Source organism: Puma concolor, chromosome B3 (genome assembly GCF_028749965.1).
Source record: "Puma concolor isolate L17-30 chromosome B3, mPumCon1.1.hap2, whole genome shotgun sequence".
Classification (NCBI taxonomy): Eukaryota; Metazoa; Chordata; class Mammalia; order Carnivora; family Felidae; genus Puma; species Puma concolor.
This window is the reverse complement of record NC_141672.1, coordinates 65,135,403-65,158,391: the sequence shown is the minus strand read 5'-3', so window position 1 is coordinate 65,158,391 and position 22,989 is coordinate 65,135,403. Positions and strand designations below refer to the sequence as shown.

Here is a 22,989-nt window from a genome sequence, read left to right as displayed (position 1 = left end):
TACCCCAATGTTCATAGCAGCACTCTCAACAATAGCCAAATTATGGAAAGAGCCTAAATGTCCATCAACTGATGAATGGATAAAGAAATTGTGGTTTATATACACAATGGAGTACTATGTGGCAATGAGAAAAAATGAAATATGGCCTTTTGTAGCAACGTGGATGGAACTGGAGAGTGTGATGCTAAGTGAAATAAGCCATACAGAGAAAGACAGATACCATATGGTTTCACTCTTATGTGGATCCTGAGAAACTTAAGAAAAACCCATGGGGGAGGGGAACAAAAAAAAAAAAAAAAAAAAGAGGTTAGAGTGGGAGAGAGCCAAAGCATAAGAGACTGTTGAGAACTGAGAACAAACTAAGGGTTGATGGGGGGTGGGAGGGAGGAGAGGGTGGGTGATGGGTACTGAGGAGGGCACCTTTTGGGATGAGCACTGGGTGTTGTATGGAAACCAATTTGACAATAAATTTCATATATTAAAAAAAAAAAAAAAAGGGAATGGAGGCAGTGGGTGTGGATGGAAGGCAGGAGAGGGGAAGGAGGGTTTATTTGGGGATCCCATGAAGGAGAAATCTGGCCTTTTTGTGCCTTGGCCATACCCTCCACCCTGTCCTCAGCACATTCTGTTACCCTAGCCTAACCCCTGCTATTGCCGGTATCCTTTCTCAGGCTACGAGTCTTGGTCTTGCTCAACTGAGGGAAGTCAGGGAAGGTTCCGGAACTCACACGAAGCAACCTGACGAGATGGCTCAGAGCCTGGCTCTCCTGACTTCTATCCCAGTGGTCCTTCTTACCAGAACGTAGATGAATGACCCGGTCTCTTCTGTCACAAAGAGCAATATTGACAAAAATATCCCGGGGACCTCTACAGTTGCATTCAGTAATGTAATCATTCTGTGAGTCAACTAAGTTCCAACTCCAAGGACACATGGTGAGGGCCCACCTGTCCCTTCTGACTCCTCTCCCCTTTATGCGTGAACTGCAGAGGAAAGAGCGCCTTCCCACTCGGCAGAGAAGGCTGAAGCAAAAGGCCCGAAGTGACGGAGCCAAAGGTCACACGAGCAGCTGGTGCTGGAGATGACCGTGGACAGAAACTACGGCACCACCCGCATCACAGCAAGTCTCGCCTCTCAGCGCAGAACCTGCGGGCAGCGGACCTGTACCCGAAAGCCCGGTCGTCCTTGACACTGAGCATGCAGCCAGATCGCCCTTCCCCGCTGTGCACCCACTGTACAAAAATGTGCCATCCAGGCCCTGTGAGGGGACAAGCCAGCTGATGCATTAAGTAGATTCTAAGGGTGGGAGCCAGACTTTACATCTTCTTGCCTCAGGTCAAGTTCTGTAAACTTAAAGTTTTAACCCACAAAAATGTTTCCAGGGCTGAGAAATTTCAGGGCAGGTAGGACAGGAGGGCTTAGCCCTGGAATCTCCTGGGAGGCTCGACGCTGCCCCCTCTGGAGCAGGAACTAAGGCCAGGGACTTGTGGCTCCCAGCTGCTCAGGGGGACTCTGTCCACAGGCCCAGATCACCTCTGGAAGTTTCTGACCAGCGGTGAGCTCCTTTGAGCCCAAGTGTGGCAGGTCGCTGGAGGCCTCCTGATATGCAGAGAGCAATCTGCTGCCTGACACGTTCACCCTGGCTGGCTGGCTGCTTTGCATGCCTATGGGGCAAGCAGGCTATTTTTGAGCAGATTTCATAACCCCCTTTCTAGCTGCTGCGGCTGTTGATTGCACATGTGTTTCCAGCTCCGTTCCTGTGGTGAGAATGTTTACAGAGATGCACATTATCAGAGAATGTAAAGAAAGCAAGATTGAGAGATTAGGAGCACAATTTCCATGTCTAGACATAGCTCGCACGGCCAGCATCTGCTCCAGAGTCCCCGGAATGAGCAACTTGGGCTGATCATTCCCTGAGCCATTCACCCCACCCCAAGGCTTCTCCTGCGTGTCTGCGGTAGGGGCAGCGGGTGAGGAGAGCGCTCTGGCATCCTTTCTGAGAATAAACCAGGCGTGCATTTCAGAGTACTGTGGGAGGAAAACAATCAAAGTATCGGAAAAATCTGTGAAAGTTGGGTACGATTTTTCTTTTTGTAATCTTCGATCTCAAGCCCATTCCACCCTCTGTGACAGGCTGCCTGGAGGGTCGTCACCACATTGGTCGTTTATTTATTTACCCCGGTCTGCTTTCGTCTCCTTTGCTTACCTCCTGTCAGCCCAGTGACAAGCCTGCTCACCTATTTTGTTTTTAATTTATCCCCTTGCTCCTCTTTTCTGCCTTTGCCCACTGTGCTCAGGCTCTGTCAGAAAGCACTGTTTCCCTGTTAGATTCAGCTTTCACTTCTGAGCCCCTCCGTGTTCCAACAACCAGCTCCATCGATCCTTCTTTCGAACCTTTGATTCCATTTGTTACGTGCCCCTTTCGCCCCGTTCTTCTCTCTTGGCTCCTGTCATGTCCTGTGTCATGATTGCCCATCATAAGCCACCTCAGGGCAGGATCTGTGTCAACTAACCTTTATTACCACCCTCACCACATTCTGGGATGGTGTTTTCAAGAAAAATAGTACCTAGCCAACAGTCACCAACAGCTGAGACTATACGGCAGGTGCTGGACTGATGCTCTATGTGCATTTTTTTAAATTTCCACTTAATCCTCACAACAGTCTTCTGAGGAGGCTGCTGAGATTTCCCCAAGTTCACACACAAAGAAGCCGGAGCTTTGAGAGGTAAAGTTATCTGCCCAAGCACAAGCAGCCAACAGTGGCAGAAAAGGCTTCAACTTTTGATCTGTTTCACTTCGGAATTTAGGGATGAACAAATGAATATTCAAGATACCCAGCCTTCTGGTCATTTTGCTTCTCATATTCGCTTCTGGGGTTTGTTTGTTTGTTTGTAACTTTCAAGGAAAGTAGAACCCTGAAGAGAGTTCTTCCATCCAAACCCAGAAATCAACCCTCTATTCTCCTAACAGGTACTGGGGACTTAATGTACTTTTCCTTACACAGCACGGCAGAGCAAGGACTGTGCCCTCACTGGCTCCCTCACCACGAGGCCCTAGGATGACATCACTGCCCCCTTCACGGGTGTCCCCAGCGGCACACACGGCCAAGGAAGGCCAGGCCCCTTGCTCATCGGAGCTTGCTCAATACCAACTGCGGCTTACAGGGGGATAAACTGAGGCAAGACCATGATTTCCCCAGAAATATCAGAAGACAGGCCAAGAAAAGCACCAAAGATGGTCAGTGCCCTTCTCATTTATAAAATAATGAGCAAATTTTCTGTCACAGTGACTGCAGAAGCCTAAATCTCTCTTAAATTCTTTCAAAACAAAATTTTTTTTTAATGTTTATTTATTTTTGAGAGAGACAGAAGCAGAACACGAGCAGGAGAGAGGGAGACACAGAATCGGAAGCAGGCTCCAGGCTCTGAGCTGTCAGCACAGAGCCCGACGCGGGACTCGAACCCATGAACTGTAAGATCATGACCTGAGCCGACGTTGGATGCCCAACCAAATGAGCCACCCGGGTGCCCCTCTCTTAAATTCTTTCATAAATCTGACTTCCATGACCTAAAAGAGCTGAAAGAGAGCAGCCTATTATAGTCGAGCTACCAGCCTGAGAGGAGAAACGGGAGCTTAAATCCAAATCTTAACCCACACCCATCTCTTCCAATCCGTGGTCTTGCGACCTGTTATCCAAGCTGACAGTTTTCATGGTTTGACAGAGGAACACCATGCCAGCCCTTCTCTGGTGGCCACCACTGGGGTTGGGGGTATGGAGGGGCCACGAAAAGGCATCAAGGGCAACTGCGGGAGGACCACTTCGGTCATACTTCTGCCCTACCTCTCCCAATCCAAGCTCTGGCCTATATGTGAATTGCACCCTGCTGACCCTGACTCTGCCTTGCTGCCTGGTTTCCCAGGCTCAATTTCATCTAACAAGAGTGCCCTCAGCTCCTCGCAGGTGCTCACACCAGTGCTGGTCACTTCAAGGGACAGGGAGCTAGGGTACTGGAAAGGGCTATGAATATCAAGGGGTCAGCGCTCACCGTCTCTCCCCTGCGGTTGAAAGAGAATCCGGAATTCCTACAGCTTTTCCCATTGTCCCTCCTCTAAAAGAGGAAGAATTCTTACTTCCTAGAAAAGAGGCTAAGTGATCCACATAATAAAAGGAAGGGTCCTGGGAAGCAGGGAGAAGAGAGGAGAAAGGAGGGAGCTATGGGTTTGGTACATGAGAAGCTCCAGAACAGCTTCCAGAAGGCTGGAGGACTGGCCAGAGAAGAAGACAGGGAAGTTCTGTCTATGTGGGTTATGAAGTGGATCCTGTTTAGTATTCTTAGACTCTGATAAACAATGATTTTTTTAAGTTTGTTTGTTTATTTATTTTATTTATTTACAGAGAGAGAGAGAGAGAGAGAGCGAGCACAAGCCAGCACAAGCAGGGGAGGGGCAGAGACAGAGGAGAGAGAGAATTGCAAGCAGGCTCTGCACTGTCAGTGCGGAACCTGACACTGAGCCTGAGCCAAAATCAAGAGTGGGACGCTTAACCTACCGAGCCACCCAGGCGCCCCCTGAATTGTGTTGCTTTAGATGTAGTTTCATGCAAAAACTACGTCATGTGGCTCTGCTCTCAAAACATATAAAAGGAAGGGGCGCCTGGGTGGCTCAGTCAGTTAAGTGTCTGACTTCGGCTCAGGTCATGATCTCGCGGTTGGTGGGTTCTAGCCGCACGTGGGGCTCTGTGCTGACAGCTTGGAGCCTGGGGCCTGCTTCGGATTCTGTGTCTCCCTCTCTCTCTGCCCCTCCCCTGCTCATGCTCTGTCTCTCTCTCTCAAAAATAAATAAAACATTAAAAAAAAACTTTTTTTTAATTATAAAAGGAAATGTTTCAAACTTCTTGACATCTTTAATACAGAAAGACAATTACCAGTTCGAAGTCCTGTGCCCAGGATTGCTCCCTGGATTCCTTCATTCTTGGCTTCTTCCCTTTCCTCCTCCCGATATAGACTACCGTAGAGGAGAATCTGGCTCCTTAAGAACAGGTAAGATTTCCCTCTTCCTGCAGATGGCGGCCTGGTACGATCCAAGGCGCGGTACCTGAGGAGGACCCAACGCAGATGCACAACCCAGGGGCCAGCAGGAAATGTTCCCCTTCCGGGAACTGGCTCCTTTTGCACACTCGATGGGGCTGGCGCGGGTTTAAGCACTTTCTGCAACCATCGGTGCCTCACGTGGAGGCGCGTTGGCTGGAAAAGCTTTTCAGTCCAAGCAGGGCCCTCGCCCCAGGGTGCGAACAGGAGTTCAAAGTCCTACACGGGATGGGAGAGCCCGACTCTAAAAGGCAAGGTTGAAATCTTCATCTTGGGGAGGCGCCGGACCGGAAGCATGCCAAAAGGCTGATTCGCATTTTGGCTGCGAAGCCACGAAGGAAACAGTGTGGAAGCACAATGATGCTCAGCCTAGAAACCATGAAGTCTCTCGAAAGAGAGAAAGAATGTTCATTCCGGTGCTTTGCTCTCCACCGCAGTGTAGACCAGCCTGAGGGAAGCCATGCAGTCACCGGAAATAGGTTAGGAGACTGTCCAGGAGCCTGTTACCAAAACAGTGTGATCTTTGCGACTCGGACCTCAGCGCAGGGGGCGTGGTCTGGGTCAGGGGCCTTGCCGTCCGAAGCTAAGTCTGAACTCTGCCTTTGCTCCTGCGGCTAAGGCGAAACTAGTGTTGTCAGTGTCCTACCCACCTTTCTCCTGCATAGACGCTTGTTTAAAGATTCAAACATGAGTTATAATTAAAAAAAAAAAAAAAAACTTAAAAAAACATATATAGATATATACATAGATATAGATTAGTATTGTCAAGGAAGGCAATCTTGGTTTGCTTCCTCCAGGATGAGAACACCAAGAATTCCAAATGGCTGGTTCTAATTTTTCACAGTGTTTTGTCTTAGGTGAGCGTGGCTAGAATCTTTAAAGTTCCAGGAAGCTTTTGTAGATTGGGAAGAACATCACTGTCTATTCTTTCATTGATGCTGATTTTGAAAAAAAAAAAAAATTCCATTGATATTAAACAAGATTTATTTTTAAAAAATAGAATAGGTGGGATTTCTGATCCACAGTGGTGAGCCCAAAATTGTTGCACAATAAATGATTACTGAATTGAATTAAAAATTCAACTGCCAAAAAATTCATGTCATGAGAAGATGCTTACAAAATTATGTCATATATGGGGCGCCTGGGTGGCGCAGTCGGTTAAGCGTCCGGCTTCAGCCAGGTCACGATCTCGCGGTCTGTGAGTTCGAGCCCCGCGTCAGGCTCTGGGCTGATGGCTCAGAGCCTGGAGCCTGTTTCCGATTCTATGTCTCCCTCTCTCTCTACCCCTCCCCCATTCATGCTCTGTCTCTCTCTGTCCCAAAAATAAATAAACGTTGAAAAAAAAAAATTATGTCATATAATAAAAGGACATCAAACTATATCATCTAATCTCAATTTCTGTAAAAGAAAATATGTGTATATTCACACGTACATATAAAAAACGGAATAACCAAAATACGTAGAGTTGAGTAGTTTTGTTTGATGGGAGTTTTTTGATGTTGTGGTTTTATTTTGGTTTTTGGTCTATATATTATCCAAAGTTTCTATTATAAATGTGTAGCTTCCCCCCAGAAAACACTTTTAATTTTTTTATTATTTTATTATTTTTTAATGTTTTTCTTTTAGGAGACATATCCAGGAAAACGTTTCTACAGCCAACATCTGCAGAAATCACTGCCTTGCTCTCTTCTAGGAGTTTTATGGCTTCAGGTCTCACATTTAGGTCTTTCATCCAGTTTGAGTTTACTTTTGTGTATCATGGGAGAAAGTGGTCCAGTTTCATTCTTTTGAAGAAAACACTTAAAAAATTTTTTTTTAATTTTAATTAAATTCTCCCCCACACATGGGACTCAAACTCACAACCCCAAGATCAAGAATCACACTTTACAGACTGAGCCAGCCAGGCGGCCCCGAAGAAAACATTCTTTAAAAGGCAAGAATATTAAGGTCTGGTGCCTTTGGATGATAGGATAGGTCTTTTGAGGAGAGAATAGTCTAAGCATAGACCTGAGAGCCTGAGAAGGTCTCAGGCAGGGAAAAATTGAAAAACTGAAAAAACCAGTCCCCACATTCACTCTGGCCACCTTCCTGGCAATGGTAGAACATTCTGTGCTGGTGGGTAAGCAAGGACAGGAGCACTCTTCTTTAAGTTAGGAAAACAGATTTGTTGTTAATCAAATGGAAATGCAAACCTCCCCAAAAGAAATATTCCTCTTCAGAACAACCAGAGCATTAGGTTTCTTTCTTAACATTTATCTCTCCACTTTGCATCAATTCATAGGAAAGATAAGAGAACTGACAGTGAAATCAAAAGGTATAAATTCAGGACCTGGCTGTACCACTTACTAGTTCAGGGACACTGAGCAAGTCATTAGTCCTTTTCAAATCTCACTTTTCCTGCCATTCAAAGAATGTTGTACAATAAGAATAATAAAAGGGAAAGGAAGGAAAAACTCAGAACCAAGAAAAAGCAAGAAGAACAAATATGCTCCTTATAAGAGCTGATAGTGCTTCTGTTTTATTTAGAACATCAATATGACTCTGTATTTCCTGGTGTTGTTTCTGTTTGTTGCTATCCAGCATCCAACCATCATTTCTATTAGCCCACAGATCTTCCTCTTAAAGACCGTGCCATTAATCTCAAGAGTGGCTATCCCTCTTGGGATGTCAAAGGGACTAGCGTCCCAAACCAAATCCTGGCCAATCAGAAGTTTCTCTCAAGACTCAAATCTTGACTGAGTGACCCAGTATCAGAGAGATGGTTGGACATCTTACTCACCTTGGCCAACAGCGTGTGAACCAGTTTCTGTGGCCTCACTTTCCAGCGTGCCTTTCATACATATCTGTTTTCCAAACTCGATCTCTGAGCATTCCATCTATTTGGGAAGCTCCACTCAGACTGTATGACATTCCTTAAGTGACAAGTAAAGTGAAATCTGAAAAGGATAAATAACTTGTCCGCTGCCCCTGAGCAAGTCAGTGATATAGCAGGGTCCTGAATGTATATCTTTTGATTTAAATATCCTTTCAACAAATTCCTCTTTTCTGCCCAAGACAGCTAGAATTGATTACTGTGATTTGCAACCTAGAACCCCAGCTTATTCACAGGGCAGAAATAGAAACATGATAAGTTACAAAATTCTCATACCTAAAAAGAAGACATAGACCATTTTCTCACAAGAGACAAGGTTTTCTTGGTACTAAATTCAAAAAGCTATTTCTCAAGGGGGAACACGTATGAGAGATGGCATTCAGTAACATAATAGATTATGTACCTATGATGACCAGACACTTTTGGAGAGCCAAGCACTTGGTGTTTTATACCTTGTTTACCTACAGTACCTTGTTCATAATAATGCCCAATATATTTTTGCTGAATAAAAGAATAAATGAATGAGGTAACTTTTTGGAAACTTTTCTCAGCTGGCATTCCCAGTTAGTCTTTTATCACCTTTGTCTAGGAAACACACAAACTTTCATTAAAAAAGCCTTTTCTTCCTCCATTCCTACATATACCTACCAGCATTAGCAGGCCCTACATGATCACCCACATGGTGGGTGTTTTCCTTATCTCCTGATTTGTCCCTCTTCTATCCCTTCCATTCACCTAGCCCAAAGCCAAATGTGGAAGTCAACCTGAGTTGGAGCCCATGGAGCTCAACTCTGACAACTAGACAGACAGCATCTTGGAGGTATGGGGCAAGAAGAGCCAATGGGCAAGAGTAGGCAAAGCAGGACTGTTCCCTGAGGCCAGGAGCCCTTTCCCTATATCCACGACTGGTTTAATAATGAGACAGAAAATGACTTTGAATGCCACCCAAATGACTTTACAGGATTAAACTAGCCAAACCTAAGGCACTGAAGACTGAAAACTACTTCTCAGTGGGGCCTGGGAGCCCCATGTGCAGGACATATCCAAGCTGTCATTTTTCTAAGCCCATGTCTTTTTTCAAACCAATTGTTTAAGGAAGTTTTCTCCTTCTCTATTGAGTCATGTTGATAATAAGATACTCATTTTCCTAAACTGTAGCGATTGTGAATCTTAAAAACTGAACCAATAATCCAATAATATTTTTCGAAGAATATTTTTTCTCAGGATGTCTGGGTAGTGACCAGGAAGTAGCAGCTTCCATTCACCCTAGATAGGTCATTGCTTGGAGTCCTAGATAGGTCATGGCCTGGAGTCCCTGGCAGGCATTAGATTCCTGATATAAGCTGTGTTTTCTTAAATACCAGGAAACACCAGACGATAGAAACAGCATCATGAAAGGGAAACATCTCACCACCTTCCCACCTCCTGCCCTCAATTTCCTAGGCAAGCCATGTGCAATCAGAAGACCAACCTGTTCAAGCGTAAGGAACATGGTGTCCTAACAGGACTGTGACCTGCCCCACCACAGCCCTGCTTTGCATTGAGAAATGCAAAGAAACAACTCCTCCTTTCACCTGAAGCCAGTCCCCATAATAGAGTCAAACTGTTTCCATCACCCCTGATGCAAGACATCAAGTCACTGCTGAGCGCATAGAGAAGCGATGGAAGCCATTCAGCTTGGAAGGATCCACATTTCACCATTTCTCTACTATCGAGTAATGTAAAAATATGCTCCAACAGCATCAGGAAAGCAAGATATTACAGAAGGTCTGAATTAAAGCTCGGGGCCATCTCGGCTCATTAGCATTTCCATGGATGGCTGGGCAAGTTCCTTCCCACTGCTTCGCAGGGTAAGAAATTCATTGCCATCGCTTGAGTCTTGCTCACCAAGTCAAGGTAGTTCTCCTTACAGCAGCTAATACAAAAAGGGAGGTGGCAAACTAGAGCCAAGGCCACCAGTGGCCTTCAGTGGAGCCTCAAGGGCTTACCCCTTTGCTTTTTCTATAAAGCACTTATTTAAACTGAAATTTACATGTTTAGCTTCAGTCCAAGGACTGCCTGAGCCCAGCCTATTTTAAACATATAATAATGAAAACTAGAACTACTTTTTTGTCTAGCGTCTCTCAATTTCCCAGGAAGGCAGAAAATATACCCTTGCTTTGTGGCCTGAGGATGCAAATTTATCTACTTGGCCCCAAAGCTATTACTTTCACATATTTCCAGGCATCCATCCCTCTCAGTAATATTTTTCAGAACGCAAAGCTTTAACCAAGCAGGGAAAAAAAGAACTTGCCTGAACACATGGCAATTTTATAAATGTTGAGTTAGGTTAGCTCTCAGGTGTCTGAGAAGTTGGGTAAACATGGGCCAACACTGAACAATCATGTAGCTGTGGTTTTTCTGTTGAAGCCAGAAGATGACAGATGGCTCTGGGCAGCATTTATGTGATCGCTCCAATTTCTTCTCACAAAGGAATCACAATGAAAAGGCAAAATGGCATTTTAAGTACAGTGTTTGACAGGGTTGGGGAGATGGAGTGGGAGTGGAGGGTGGGAAGGAAGAAGGAACAGAATTATACACCTGAACACAGAGTCAGGAAGCACTTGTCACTGCGGCCACTTTACCACTCGCCCATACACATCACCATAATAACCACTCAGCGAGCCGGAACAAAAGACAAACCAAAAAGTGGTGTCCAAAGAGAATCTTGACCTGCAATAGTTCACATAAGAATCTACTTCTTTAAGAGCTTTATCAGGCTACTGCCATCTTCAAAGAACATCAGCAGTATCATCACAATCCTAAAATCAATTTGCAATAGGCACTTGAAGCTCTCCCAGGGATGAGAAAGGTGTGATTTGCTTGTCCTTCCCCATTGACCAAGTTTTGATTTTCTAAAATACTTTCCTACCTTGAAGGTGGCTTTCAGAAAGTGGCCCAGTTATAATTCTTCTTCATTCTGAGCCTCCCTCTGATATAGAACATCTTGTTCAAATGGCACAATGGGACAGCATGGCTGGGATGGCCAACAGGACTATGGCCTAGAAGTTGTGGGGCAGGAGCAGGGCAACCTCTCTTTCAATGGCTCTTTACCATCCCCTACTCCGTGTCCATGACATCCTTGACGTTACATGAAAGTCACTGCAGCTCTTCCCCAAAACTGACACTTTGAACATGAAGTTTTCAAAATCATACTAAGGAATATTCTGTAGAATCAGTGTTCTGTATCTTTGCGTTGGGAGTTGAGTTGTTCCAGAAAGAAGCATTTAAACAATTTAGGTGGCACCGACACTTTCATTAAGTCCCATAATTCTCACACCCTCACTGGAAGTGCATGTCATTATGCCCAATCAAAAGACCCTGAAACTGAAGTTGGGAGAGGCCAGCTGTTTTAGCTTAGGTCGCACACCAGTACATGGCAGAGCCAGGCTTGAATCCAGGCCTTCTGACCCTTTCTACCGCATCATAATTGGCTCTCAACTTCCCATGTAAATCAAGGGATGCAGACCCAAAAGCCTTCAGGGGCCATATCATGCAGAGTCCTAGAGAACCACAGACCTCCTGCACCAAGAGGCAGTTGCTACACAGTTCCAGTGCAAAGTTTCCATAAGAACAGGGATTCAGGGACCAGCTGGGTGCTTCAGTGGGTTAAGTGTCCAACTCTTGATTTTGGCTCAGGTCATGATTTCACAGCTTGTGAGACTGAGCCCCATGTTGGACTCTGCGTTGGCAGCACAGAGCCTGCTTGGGATTCTCTCTCCCTCTCTCTCTGCTCCTCCCCCCTGCACATGCACTCTCTCTCTCAAAAATAAACAAACTTGGGGCACCTGGGTGGCTCAGTCAGTTGGGCATTTGACTTTGGCTCAGGTCATGATCTCGCGGCTCACAGGTTCAAGCCCCACATCGGGCTCTGTGCTGGCAGCTCAGAGACTAGAGCCTGCTTCAGATTCTGTGTCTCCCTCTCTCTCTCTGCCCCATCCCCTCTCGCTCTCTGTCTCTCAGAAATGAATAAACATTAAAAATGTTTTTAAAATAAATAAAATTAAAAAAAAAAAGAACAGCAATTCCGTGTCACTAGGGATTCCAACTGTCAAGAGAAGCAAGCAATCTGAGTGTGTGTGTGTGTGTGTGTGTGTGTGTGTGTAAGAGAGACAAACAAAGCACCTCGTTTTTTAATGAGGGCAATTAACACACACATTTTAAACCACTGTGTAGACCAAACAAACATGTCTTTAGGATAAGTCTGTCTCCTGGGCCACTAATTTGAGGGGATGACAGGTGTAATGCAGGTCAGTTGCTATCCTTGCTTGGGCAAGGTTATTTCAGTTATTTCCCTAATAGAGAACCCCAACCCCACTTTCAAGGTCCTTCAAATTCCCCTCCACATTTGAGGTGGTCTGATCCCCGGAGCTTCTCCTCCCAGCTCATTGCACAGTCACCTTCCTCCAGTGGAGGCCCCTCTAGTGCGAAGAAGTCTAGCCCTATGATCTGAAAATCTGGCTCACTGCTTCCACATGACCTAGCTGAACTTCAGTTTCCTCTGCTAGAAGACCTACGATTTAAACATTAAATGGAGCAATATCTTTTGTAGACCTTACAGTGTCATGCAAATGAAAGGGAGTGACCACAATCGAATGTCATTCGTATCAGGATTCAGGTGGTCCCACAGGAAGCTCTCCCCCACTCTCCTGCACTCTTTAATGCTCAGTATCTGTGCCAGTCACTGGACATTTAACCACACCTGCCTTGTGTCATCTGGTATTGGTACTAATGCTCATGTTTTGAACTCTTCACACAAAACATTTTTATTTCCCCAGACTGCAAGCTCCAGAAAGGGGAGATTATTCTCTGTATTTCCCACAGTCCACATCAGTGCCTGCCTATTGTGATCAACACCAAAAATATGCTGACTAAATTAAGTAGACACTCTGTGGACTCTTAGATGGTCTGTATTCACTTTTGACTCCTTTCCAGTCTCTGAGAGGGAACTGGGTTTGTTGAGGAACAGACTGAAGGGTGACTTCTAAAGAAATCATGGCAAGCTGGATACGGAGGAAACCAGGAAAGAAAAGAAGTTTTCATCCTGTAGACCCCTGACTGCTACTGAGAAGTGACCTCAGGGGACCTAGAAAAAGGCTATAGAGACATAGAGGTGAAATGGGAATTCTGGATCCAAAAAGAATGGGATGGACTGTCCTGTGTTTCCTCCCCATCCTGCCCTTTCCTCCCACCATTTCCTCATGTAAAGCAAAGGAACAAAAAACAAAACCACACCAAACCCAACCCCAAAACACAAACAAGAAGATGAGTCAGGGAATTCCAGCTAGAGGCAAGCTCAGACAGAGGGATGAACCAGGGGAAGGCAGCAACAGAGCTGGGACCCTGATCTTCTGATGCTCCCTGCTCACACTATCCTCACCTTCCTTGGTGTCCGGGTGACTGGCAATCCTGTTACCCTCACTCCTGGGACCTGCATCCTCTAGCATGCAGCTAAGAGAGCCCTGGTGTGTTGATACAATGCCCAGCATGATGTGGGAAAGAGAAGATCGGTGACACACACACACCCATGCTTACTATGACACCCTGGGGCAAGTGCCAGTTAGAAGCATCTTCACAAAAATGCCGTGACTACAACTTCAGATTCCGTGTCAGATAGAATTGGCTCTGCTTCCTGTGTTAACTTTATGATCTGGATAATTGCTAGGACTCATTAAGTTCTTCCTTGTTGGCTGGAGTCTTGGGCTTTCCCAACTAGATTTTAGTTTTACCGATACTATTAAAAAACAAAAACAAAAACAAAAACCTGACGAACCTAAGTCTTTCAGTGGCTCAACCATTCTTTCTCAACTTCAGTTTTGAGAATTGTTCAGTCAAACATTTACTGCATTGTGTGTACCTCTTCCCTCATGTTCCTATTCAGCAACAGCTCAGTTCCTTGTACACCTTTCCTCTCTTTCTTATCTCTCTTATACATATCTGCAATAGAAGATTTTTTTTAGTTTTTTTTAATATTTATTTATTTTTGAGACAGAAGGAGACAGAGTGTGAGTGGGGGAGGGGCAGAGAGAGAGGGAGACAGAATCTGAAACAGGCTCCAGGCTCTGAGCTGTCACAGAGCCGGATGCAGGGCTTGAACCCACAAACTGTGAGATCACGACCTGAGCCTAAGTCGGACGCTTACCTGACTGAGCCAACCAGGTGCCCCTGCAATAGAAGATTTTGATCTAGGAATCTACAATAAAAGATGGGATATTTTACTTGTCTGTGATCTAATACTGGTAGGAAAACACTTGTCTTGGTGCACCATATAGGCAAACATTGCTTGACTCTCTCTCCTTTTACAGAATAGATAGGAAGGAAAGGAAAGGAGAGGAGAGGAGAGGAGAGGAGAGGAGAGGAGAGGAGAGGAGAAGAGAGGAGAGGGGAGGGGAGGGGAGGGGAGGGGAGGGGAGGGGAGAGGAAGGGAGGAGAGGGGAGGGGAGGAAAGAGAAAGGAAAGGAAAGGAAAGGGAAGGGAAGGGAAGGGAAGGGAAGGGAAGGGAAGGGAAGGGAAGGGAAGGGAAGGGAAGGGAAGGAAAGAATGAAGGAAAAGAAAGAGAGAGAGAGAAAATAAATTCAAGGTCCTCAGAAAGTAAACGGCTTATTTAAGCCATGGAATAAGTTTGAACCCGGAGATTAAACCCATGTCTCCCAAATTCTAAGCCATTACTCTTCCCCATATTCTACACTGGACTTTTAGGAAGTACCATGCATCCACTTTTATGCTACTCAGGGCACATGAACCCAACTACACTTCTGGAAGGAAACGTGAAGAGGGGCTCCCAATCCTCAGAGGCTGTTCCGTCCTTGCTTGCACCAACTGCTGGCTTTGAGAATGCCCATCCATCTGTTCTCCACTCCCAGTGGCCATTGGCTCCTTGCAATGGGCCTAGAGTAGGATGCTCAACAAAGGAGAGGAGTGCTAGCTAGAGCTTCATAGAGGGCAACTGAATTTCAACAGAAGATTCATTCCCCACAAAGAAAAGCAGAACCTCACAGACCTGGTCAGAGATCTCTTTTCTCATCCTCTACACAACCCTCTCATCTCCCCATTTCAGTCACCTTTCTGGTCTTTCAGCTTTTTGTTATTTTCTTTTAAATACATTTCCCCAATATTTCTACTTGTTATTATTTTTGTAATTTTTATTTTTATCTTTTTATTTCTTATTTCCTATTTTCAATCTTCAATCCCTTTCAGTATTTTCATTTTCCAGCTCATGGAGTATTTGCATATTGTCTTAGATTTTTATCTTCTTTGCTTTCTATGTTTTTAACCTTTTACCTCATTGGTTTATAACCTATCTTCTATTTTAAACCTCATCTACTTTGCGTTATTTTAAAAAGCTTAATCTTCTATCTTTCTTGGACTTGTGAGCTTTTTTTTTTTTTTTTAATTTTTTTTTTTCAACATTTATTTATTTTTGGGACGAGAGAGACTGAGCATGAACGGGGAAGGGGCAGAGAGAGAGGGAGACACAGAATCGGAAACAGGCTCCAGGCTCTGAGCCATCAGCCCAGAGCCTGACGCGGGGCTCGAACTCCCGGACCGCGAGATCTTGACCTGGCTGAAGTCGGACGCTTAACCGACTGCGCCACCCAGGCGCCCCTTGAGCTTTTTTTTTTTTAACTGACTCCTCTTCAGGTTTATTTATTTATTTACTTATTTATTTATTTAAATGTTTATTTATTTTTGATAGAGAGAGAGAGAGAGTTTGGGCGGGGTAGAGACAGAGAGAGGGGGAGACACAGAATTTGAAGCAGGCTCCAGGCTCCGAGCTGTCAGCACAGAGCCTGATCCCGGCTCCAACTCATGAACCATGAGATCGTGACCTAAACTTAAGTCAGATGCTTAACCAGCTGAGCCACCCAGGAGCCCCTTGTGAGCTTATTTTTAACTTCTGTTTTTCTCTTACTTACATTCAATTTTCTTTTTATTTTAATGGCATGTAAAAATTTAGCATTGGTTTTAATATTAATCAGCATCAAATGCAATAAGGGAGAGGGTATGCCATAAACAGATTTTGAAGGTCTTTTTCCCTTTGGCTTCCTACACCTCCCCATTTTAAGGATGCCTTTTTTTTTTTTTTTTCTTTTCTAATTTTGTTCCAACTTACTTTTTAAAAAAAATTTTAGGGGCGCCTGGGTGGCTCAGTCGGTTAAGCGGCCGGCTTCAGCTCAGGTCACGATCTCGCGGTCCGTGAGTTCGAGCCCCGCGTCGGGCTCTGGGCTGATGGCTCAGAGCCTGGAGCCTGCTTCTGATTCTGTGTCTCCCTCTCTCTCTGCCCCTCCCCCGTTCATGCTCTGTCTCTCTCTGTCTCAAAAATAAATAAAACGTTAAAAAAAAATTAAAAAAAAAATTTTTTTAATAGGCTCCATGCCCAACATGAGGCTCAAACTCACAACCCTGAGATTAAAAGCTACCTGTAGTATCTACTGAGCCAGTCAGCTATCCCTTAAGGATGGCTTTTAAAATGCATCTGTCATGAAGGAATTTATAAATATGGAAAGGAAAGCCTCAAATAAAGCCCATGATCTTGGAGTAGAACCAGAGGTATCAGTACAAATTCATGGCATATATGTGTATGTGTGTGTGTTCTACATAGATTTACTTAGGTACACATACATATGCAATGTATCATATACATACTCACACACATGTATTTACTTCATAGCTCTGTCTTCTGACAAAGTAATAAGACCCCAGCATCAACGAGCATACATGTTGCCCAGAGCTAGGTTTCTAAATACCATTCTCCATTAAAAGGAACCAGGACTCCTTGCAGAAATTACTACTTCTAGGACTGAGGCAAGGAAAATACAAGGTAAATCTGAAGTATCTTGCTGTATCCAGAAGAAAACTCAAATAAGGATACAGATATATCAAAAGAACAGTGGACCCAGTTTGGAGGAGTTCCCACTGGCCAAATCTGGGACATTTTGACTATCAAAATAAATAATTATAGTAATAAATTATAAAACATTGAATAAAAGAACCCATGAATCCATGCAGGAAAAAAAAAAATACACACATATATACATATATGATAGAATGTTCTTCCTTACAGTAGAATGCCAACTAATAAATGTAGAAAGAATGATGGAGATAGAAAATCATCATTCTGCCGCTATCATAATAATAATTGATTCAGGCAAGAACCATTAACATATATAAAACTAGTGCGTAAAAGTTTGAGGAGAATAGGCTATATACATGGCCTCCAAATATCTCTCTACAAATAGCTTTTTAATTTCAAAGGGAAAAAATATTAATTTTACAGTGGAGAAATCTGGAAGACACCAGTTTAAATTGTATGCCTTCTGCCATGATGCACTGTGAAGAAGAATACAATATCACTTCTGTAACATTCCCACTGAAAATACATAATCTGAATCTAATCATGAAGTAGTATCAACTAAACTCAAATTGAAGGATTTTCTGTAAAATAACTGGCTGTACTCTTCCAAATATGTCAAGGTCATTAATGACAAAGAAAGACTCAGGAACTGTTCCAGATTTAAAAAGATTTAAAAGACACGATAACTCGGGGTGCCTGGGTGGCTCAGTCGATTAAGCTTCAGACTTTGGCTCAGGTCATGGTCTCACAGTCTGTGAGTTCGAGCCCCGTGTCGGGCTCTGTGCTGACAGCTCAGAGCCTGGAGCCTGCTTTGGATTCTGTGTCTCCTCCTTTCTCAGCCCCTCCCATGCTCATGTTCTGTCTCTCTCTGTCTCTCAATAATAAATAACATTTTAAAAAATTAAAAAAAAAAAAGACGATAACTCAAGGCAATGTGTGATCCTGGTTTGGATTCAGGTGTGGTAGGGCCATGGGGGGCAGTATAGCTATAAAGGACACTATTGGGGTAATTGACAAATTTTAACATGGACTATCAATTACATAATAATAGTGTATGAATGTTAAATATTCTGATTTTGATGATTGTGCTTTGATTATGTAAAAGAATTATGTTGTTCTTAGGAAGTCACACTGAAGTATTTGGGAATAAAAGTCTATAATATCTCACTAGCCAAATCTGGGACATTGGGGACATCAAAATGCACAATGATAGTGATGAATTACAACCCAGTGAATAGAAAGAGGAATCCGTGGATCCATATAGATATAAATAAATACATAAACGGAAATGGAAAGCTCTTTCTTCTGGTAGAATTCCCTCAAATGGCTCAGAGTCTTCGTGAGAGCAGACACACAAGTGAGAAAGCAAATGGGGGAAATTATAACAACTGGTGAATTTCAGTAAAGGAGAGTTTGAAAGCAGTGTGCCAGCAGCAGGTACTCAGATGGAAAGAAAGATAGGCTGATGGTGGAGAAGAGCTAGGTGGCACTGAATCTTCACCTCACTCTTCTCTTGTAGGAGGAAGACCATGAAGGATTATTTTCTGGGCTCCATTCCCCAACCATCCTCTAATATATTTCTTTCCAGTTTGTTCCATGTCCCCCCTCAGCAAGCTCACAGCAAAAGTCAAACTCTTGTACAGTGTACTACTTTTCTTTATGACAGCTATCATTGGCCAGAATGGGGACTATTTCAACTGTTTAAAAAAAAAAATGTCATCATTCATGCCTCTTTTAGCCAGCTGCAACACTGGTCCACACAGGAAATCAGGAAGGCCTGTTTCAATCCAGATCACAGGTCAATATCATCTCTGGGACACTTCCCAGTTACAAGATAGTGGCTGAGGTAGGCTGTCTCAGATCCACCATCTGGCTTCTTCAAGAGAAAAAAGATGTTATGGAATAGATGATTCCTGAAGGACAAGTCAGTCAAACTTCAGAAATTGGCTTTAGTAACAAGGTAACTTTCTGCCCCACATCTCTTGTTAGATCCTTTTATAGGATTCCATTGAGGGTCATTGTACCATCACTCACACCCAGTTTCAGAAAATGTTTTTCCCCTTGGTTCTGTTTTGACTGAAGAATGAGACCCTCAGGCTAGCCAAACCCACTGCTGTGAGACACCATACTCTTCAGGGAAATTCTTGACTCCCTGTATAAATTACTCAGCACCAAGTCCCACCCTGGTACCAGTGACCTGACCCAGATAATCTGAAGCGTTCCCTAATTCCAGGAATTGGCTGGTGCCCCACCTTGGACTGGATGAGCTTGACTTGCAAGGTATGGGGCAAGCCAGGTCAGCTGAGGAAAAAGTTTAACAGGTGAGATAGTCTATGTCTTTAGTTGCTTTCCTTTGGGCTTCCTAAGGTCCCTGGTGTTTACCCCTTAAAGAGTAAAGAGTCTTCTTCTAGAAACACAGCAGTGTGGCAAAGGTAAGGAATTGAATGTGTTGGTTTTTTAAAATGGGTTCTAATATCTTTGTAAAAAACCTCCCTTTTAAGACACCAAAACCCCTACAATAGCGGCTTAAAAGGTGAAGGACAGTTGGAGGAGAAAAGAGGAACAAGATATATATAGCCTTGAAATATGGCTCCGTACATAATACTTATTAATTACAAGTGGAAAAAATAGTAAATTTACAACAGAGACATTTGGAAAATACCAACTCAAACCATGAACCTCCTGATATGACATATGGGAAGAAAACAATAACACTTCTGTAACATTCAAAATGAGTGAGATTCTCTTTCTTTTTACCCCTAGGCTACTTCTGAGCTCTGCTGCTCAAGTGGCTGGAACCTCTTCTTTCCAGTCCTCATTAATTCCTTTGGAAACTGGACATGATATGTCTTGACATCTTTCCCCCACTCACCTTACCTACCTCCCAAGTTCTCATTGTTTTGCTCCCCGTATAATCTTTTTGTTATGTTGTTTAAATCTCAAATTGTTCTGTATTTTTCATGGCAGAGTTGGTTGTTTCTAAGACTCTGTAGATCGGAATTTGCGGTGAATGCAATGAGATTCTGCTAGGAGTCATTTAGTAATGAATGGGTTAATTTCCTGTGGTGTGAGGATGTTCCTTTAGAGACTCACTAAAATTCATTATGCATAGAATTGTAGTACTAAGCAATAGCTTATAGAAAAAAATTAAAGAAAAATTTTACTGTATGTCTTTCCCAAAGGTTAGAACCAAGTATTGTATTAGAGTCAGGTCTTGCTTACTTATTATAATCCTTAGAGTTAGCTTAGGACAGGGAGAAAGAGCCAATTTTTGGCAAAGTTTTAGCTAAGAGCCTAAGTTTTAAGTCTAAGTATATCCAACCTGAAGTCAGGTCTGCACTCATGTTTTTTCTGGGCTGGTTCAGAAGTCTGGGGATGACAAGTGAGTTGAGGTACTTTTAATTTCTACTGGTGGTCTGATGCCATCCTATGACTTTTCAGAACTTTGCCTCAATGCCTGGAGAAATACATTTCTTTGCTCCCTTCCTCCCAATTGGTTGCTAATCACTTAAAACCTGCCTCATTCACACTGGGTCTCAACCACATAGGACTTTCACTTCCAGTGCCCATTGCAGAATAACTAAAAAGAGCTGGAGACTGCTTGACCGGAAAACCAAAACAATATGAAACTAAAACTTACATCATGCTAATCAGAGGAATTATCTGGGAGTTTTAAAATTTTAAACATTATGAAAGCATCAGATTAAAAAATACTTTATGATTGGGATGCCTGGGTGGCTCAGTCAGTTAAGCGTCTGACTTTGGCTCAGGTCATGATCTTGAGGTTCATGAGTTCGAGCCCTGTGTTGGGCTCTGGGCTGACAGCTCAAAGCCTGGAGCCTGCTTCGGATTCTGTGTCTCCCTCTCACTCTGACCCCACCCCTCCTGTCTCAAAATAAATAAACATTTTAAAAAAAATTTTTTAAGTAAAAATACTTTATGATTAACCTATGTGATAAAATCAGAGTTTAACCATTAGATGTGGAAATGAAGGCAGATTCTGGGAAATTGTCATCACAGCAGTGACTTTGATGAATGAGGTCTTAGAAATCTGGGTTTTGCTCAACTGCTGAGCTTGATAAACTTTGTAGATTCTAGGCTGCTTTCTTCTGGATCTAGGTCATGCTCCTTGTATTGAACAACTGATTTCTATGAAGAAATCTGACCAAATAAAGCACCTGAGGAGACTTCCTGCCCCTACAATTATTAAAGAACTGCTTAAAAGGGTATGCTCAGGTCTCTATTTGCACATCTTTATTAGCTCCACAAATATTCTACCACCCAGCTAAAACCATTGTGAACTCTATCACAGCTTTTAAAAGGGCAACTATACTATTCCCATATTATAGAATTAGAGTGTTAGCAACGGCAGTTCCCAAAAGCAGTCACCCAAAGTGGTGGTGTCCTCTAGGCACAATGTCTCAAGATCAAGGAGGAGGCCATTTCCTTGAGCATCACTGCTGAAACCCTGAAAAGTCACATGGGCAATGACCACTGGAAGGATCCCACTTTGCAGAAGAACTAACCTAATCCTAGCTGCCAAAAAATGCAGAGAAGCAAGAAATGCCACCAGGCTTTCTACTACTCTCCAGTTTCTTCTCACACTCAATCACACAACTATCACTTCCTGTTAGCTGCAGCTACATGTGATACTTCTGCAATATCTAAAAGCCAATGTCACAGAGAACTTGTCTGCTGAAAGGACCCAGCTAAAGAGAGCTGCAGGTTGTGACCACAGAAAAGGACTCCACAGATAGCAGCATGCCTGTTTCCTTCTTGATGAATTGCAAGTTTAGGTCCAGTGAGCCAATATTTTATTCAGGAGTGGTGGCCCATAGGCATAGTTATTCCACTACTGATCATTGACAAACTCTGTATTAACTTGTAAAGAAATATCTTCAGAATTACACAAGATTGTGTGTGCTCTTTTTAGATCTCTTCTTTACATTTCAGTAGATGAGCATTGACTGTAATGGACATCACAAGGTCAATATACTATTGACCCTCATTATTGATGCTTAACGAGAACCTTTTCCTTAATCCACTGTCAGAGCTAGGATCTATAACTGATCAGGTGGAAATTGTATAAAAGATGTTTTTACTATTTTCTACTTGTTTTTATTTTGCTTTCTACTTATGTATATGTATATATACATATATACCATTCTTGCCTGGGCTGGATATGTGCCTTGTCATGGTACAGAGAAAGAAAAACACTCTCACACACAGATCCTATCCTTTCATCATTTAGAATATAGTGGCCTGCTATAAAATGACTGCCATAAAAAGGCTATCAGGGCACCTGAGTGGGTCAGTTGGTTAGCGTCCAACTTCATGATCTCACTGGTCCTGAGTTCGAGCCTCACATCGGGCTCTGTGCTGATGGATCAGAGCTTGGAGCCTGTTTTAGGTTGTGTGTCTCCCTCCCTCTCTCTGCCCCTCTCCTGCTCATGCTCTGTCTCTCTTTCTCAAAAATAAATAAAACATTAAAAAAAAAAAAAAGGAAGTCTATCTACAAGTCAATTATTCTAAAACAAAGTTATCGTTTTGGGTAGGCATCTCACTTACATTTGGATTCAGGAGCCAATGTACCTGGGTTTGAATCCCACCTCTGCCACTTACTGGTCATGTGACTCATCCGTAAGATGATGATGGTACCAGTACCTGCCTCACGTGATTGTTGTGAAGTCTAAAAAATGTTAGATTATGTGAAGTACTTAGAACAATACAGCACATAGGAAACTCCATGTAATCATTAGTTGTGATTATTTGACTGGAATTCGGTATAGTCAATTATCTAGTACATAAGTTAACTCATTTAGGTACCTATATAGTGACATTTTTAAATAACCAACTTATTGCCAAAGTGATAGTTTGCAATAGTTGATTTAATTTTTCCCAAACTAAAATTAGTGCAGCCAATGGAATACTGACCACCCTTTTGACTGTGCACTGTTCCCTACCCAAAACTAGTCAGGGAAAGATACCTGGCCATGTCTTTAAGTACTTCTTGGCCCACCTGGAAGCAAGGTGGTCCTATTTATCTTCCTCTAGTTTCAAAAAATAGGTAAGCATATGGCTGTATTCCAGGTACTACTCATAGAGTAGCACCTCATACCCACTGCCGTCATCAGAAAC

The 22,989-nt window shown here is 43.3% G+C and overlaps 1 protein-coding gene and 1 pseudogene across 3 annotated transcripts in view; one reads left to right on the top strand and one right to left on the bottom strand.

The window, feature by feature from the left end:
• Positions 1 to 22,989, bottom strand: part of LOC112856378 (uncharacterized) — a 143,078-nt gene that overhangs the window by 99,726 nt on the left and 20,363 nt on the right. The window lies entirely within an intron of this gene.
• LOC147580028 (uncharacterized) lies at positions 3,772 to 5,606 on the top strand (annotated as a pseudogene).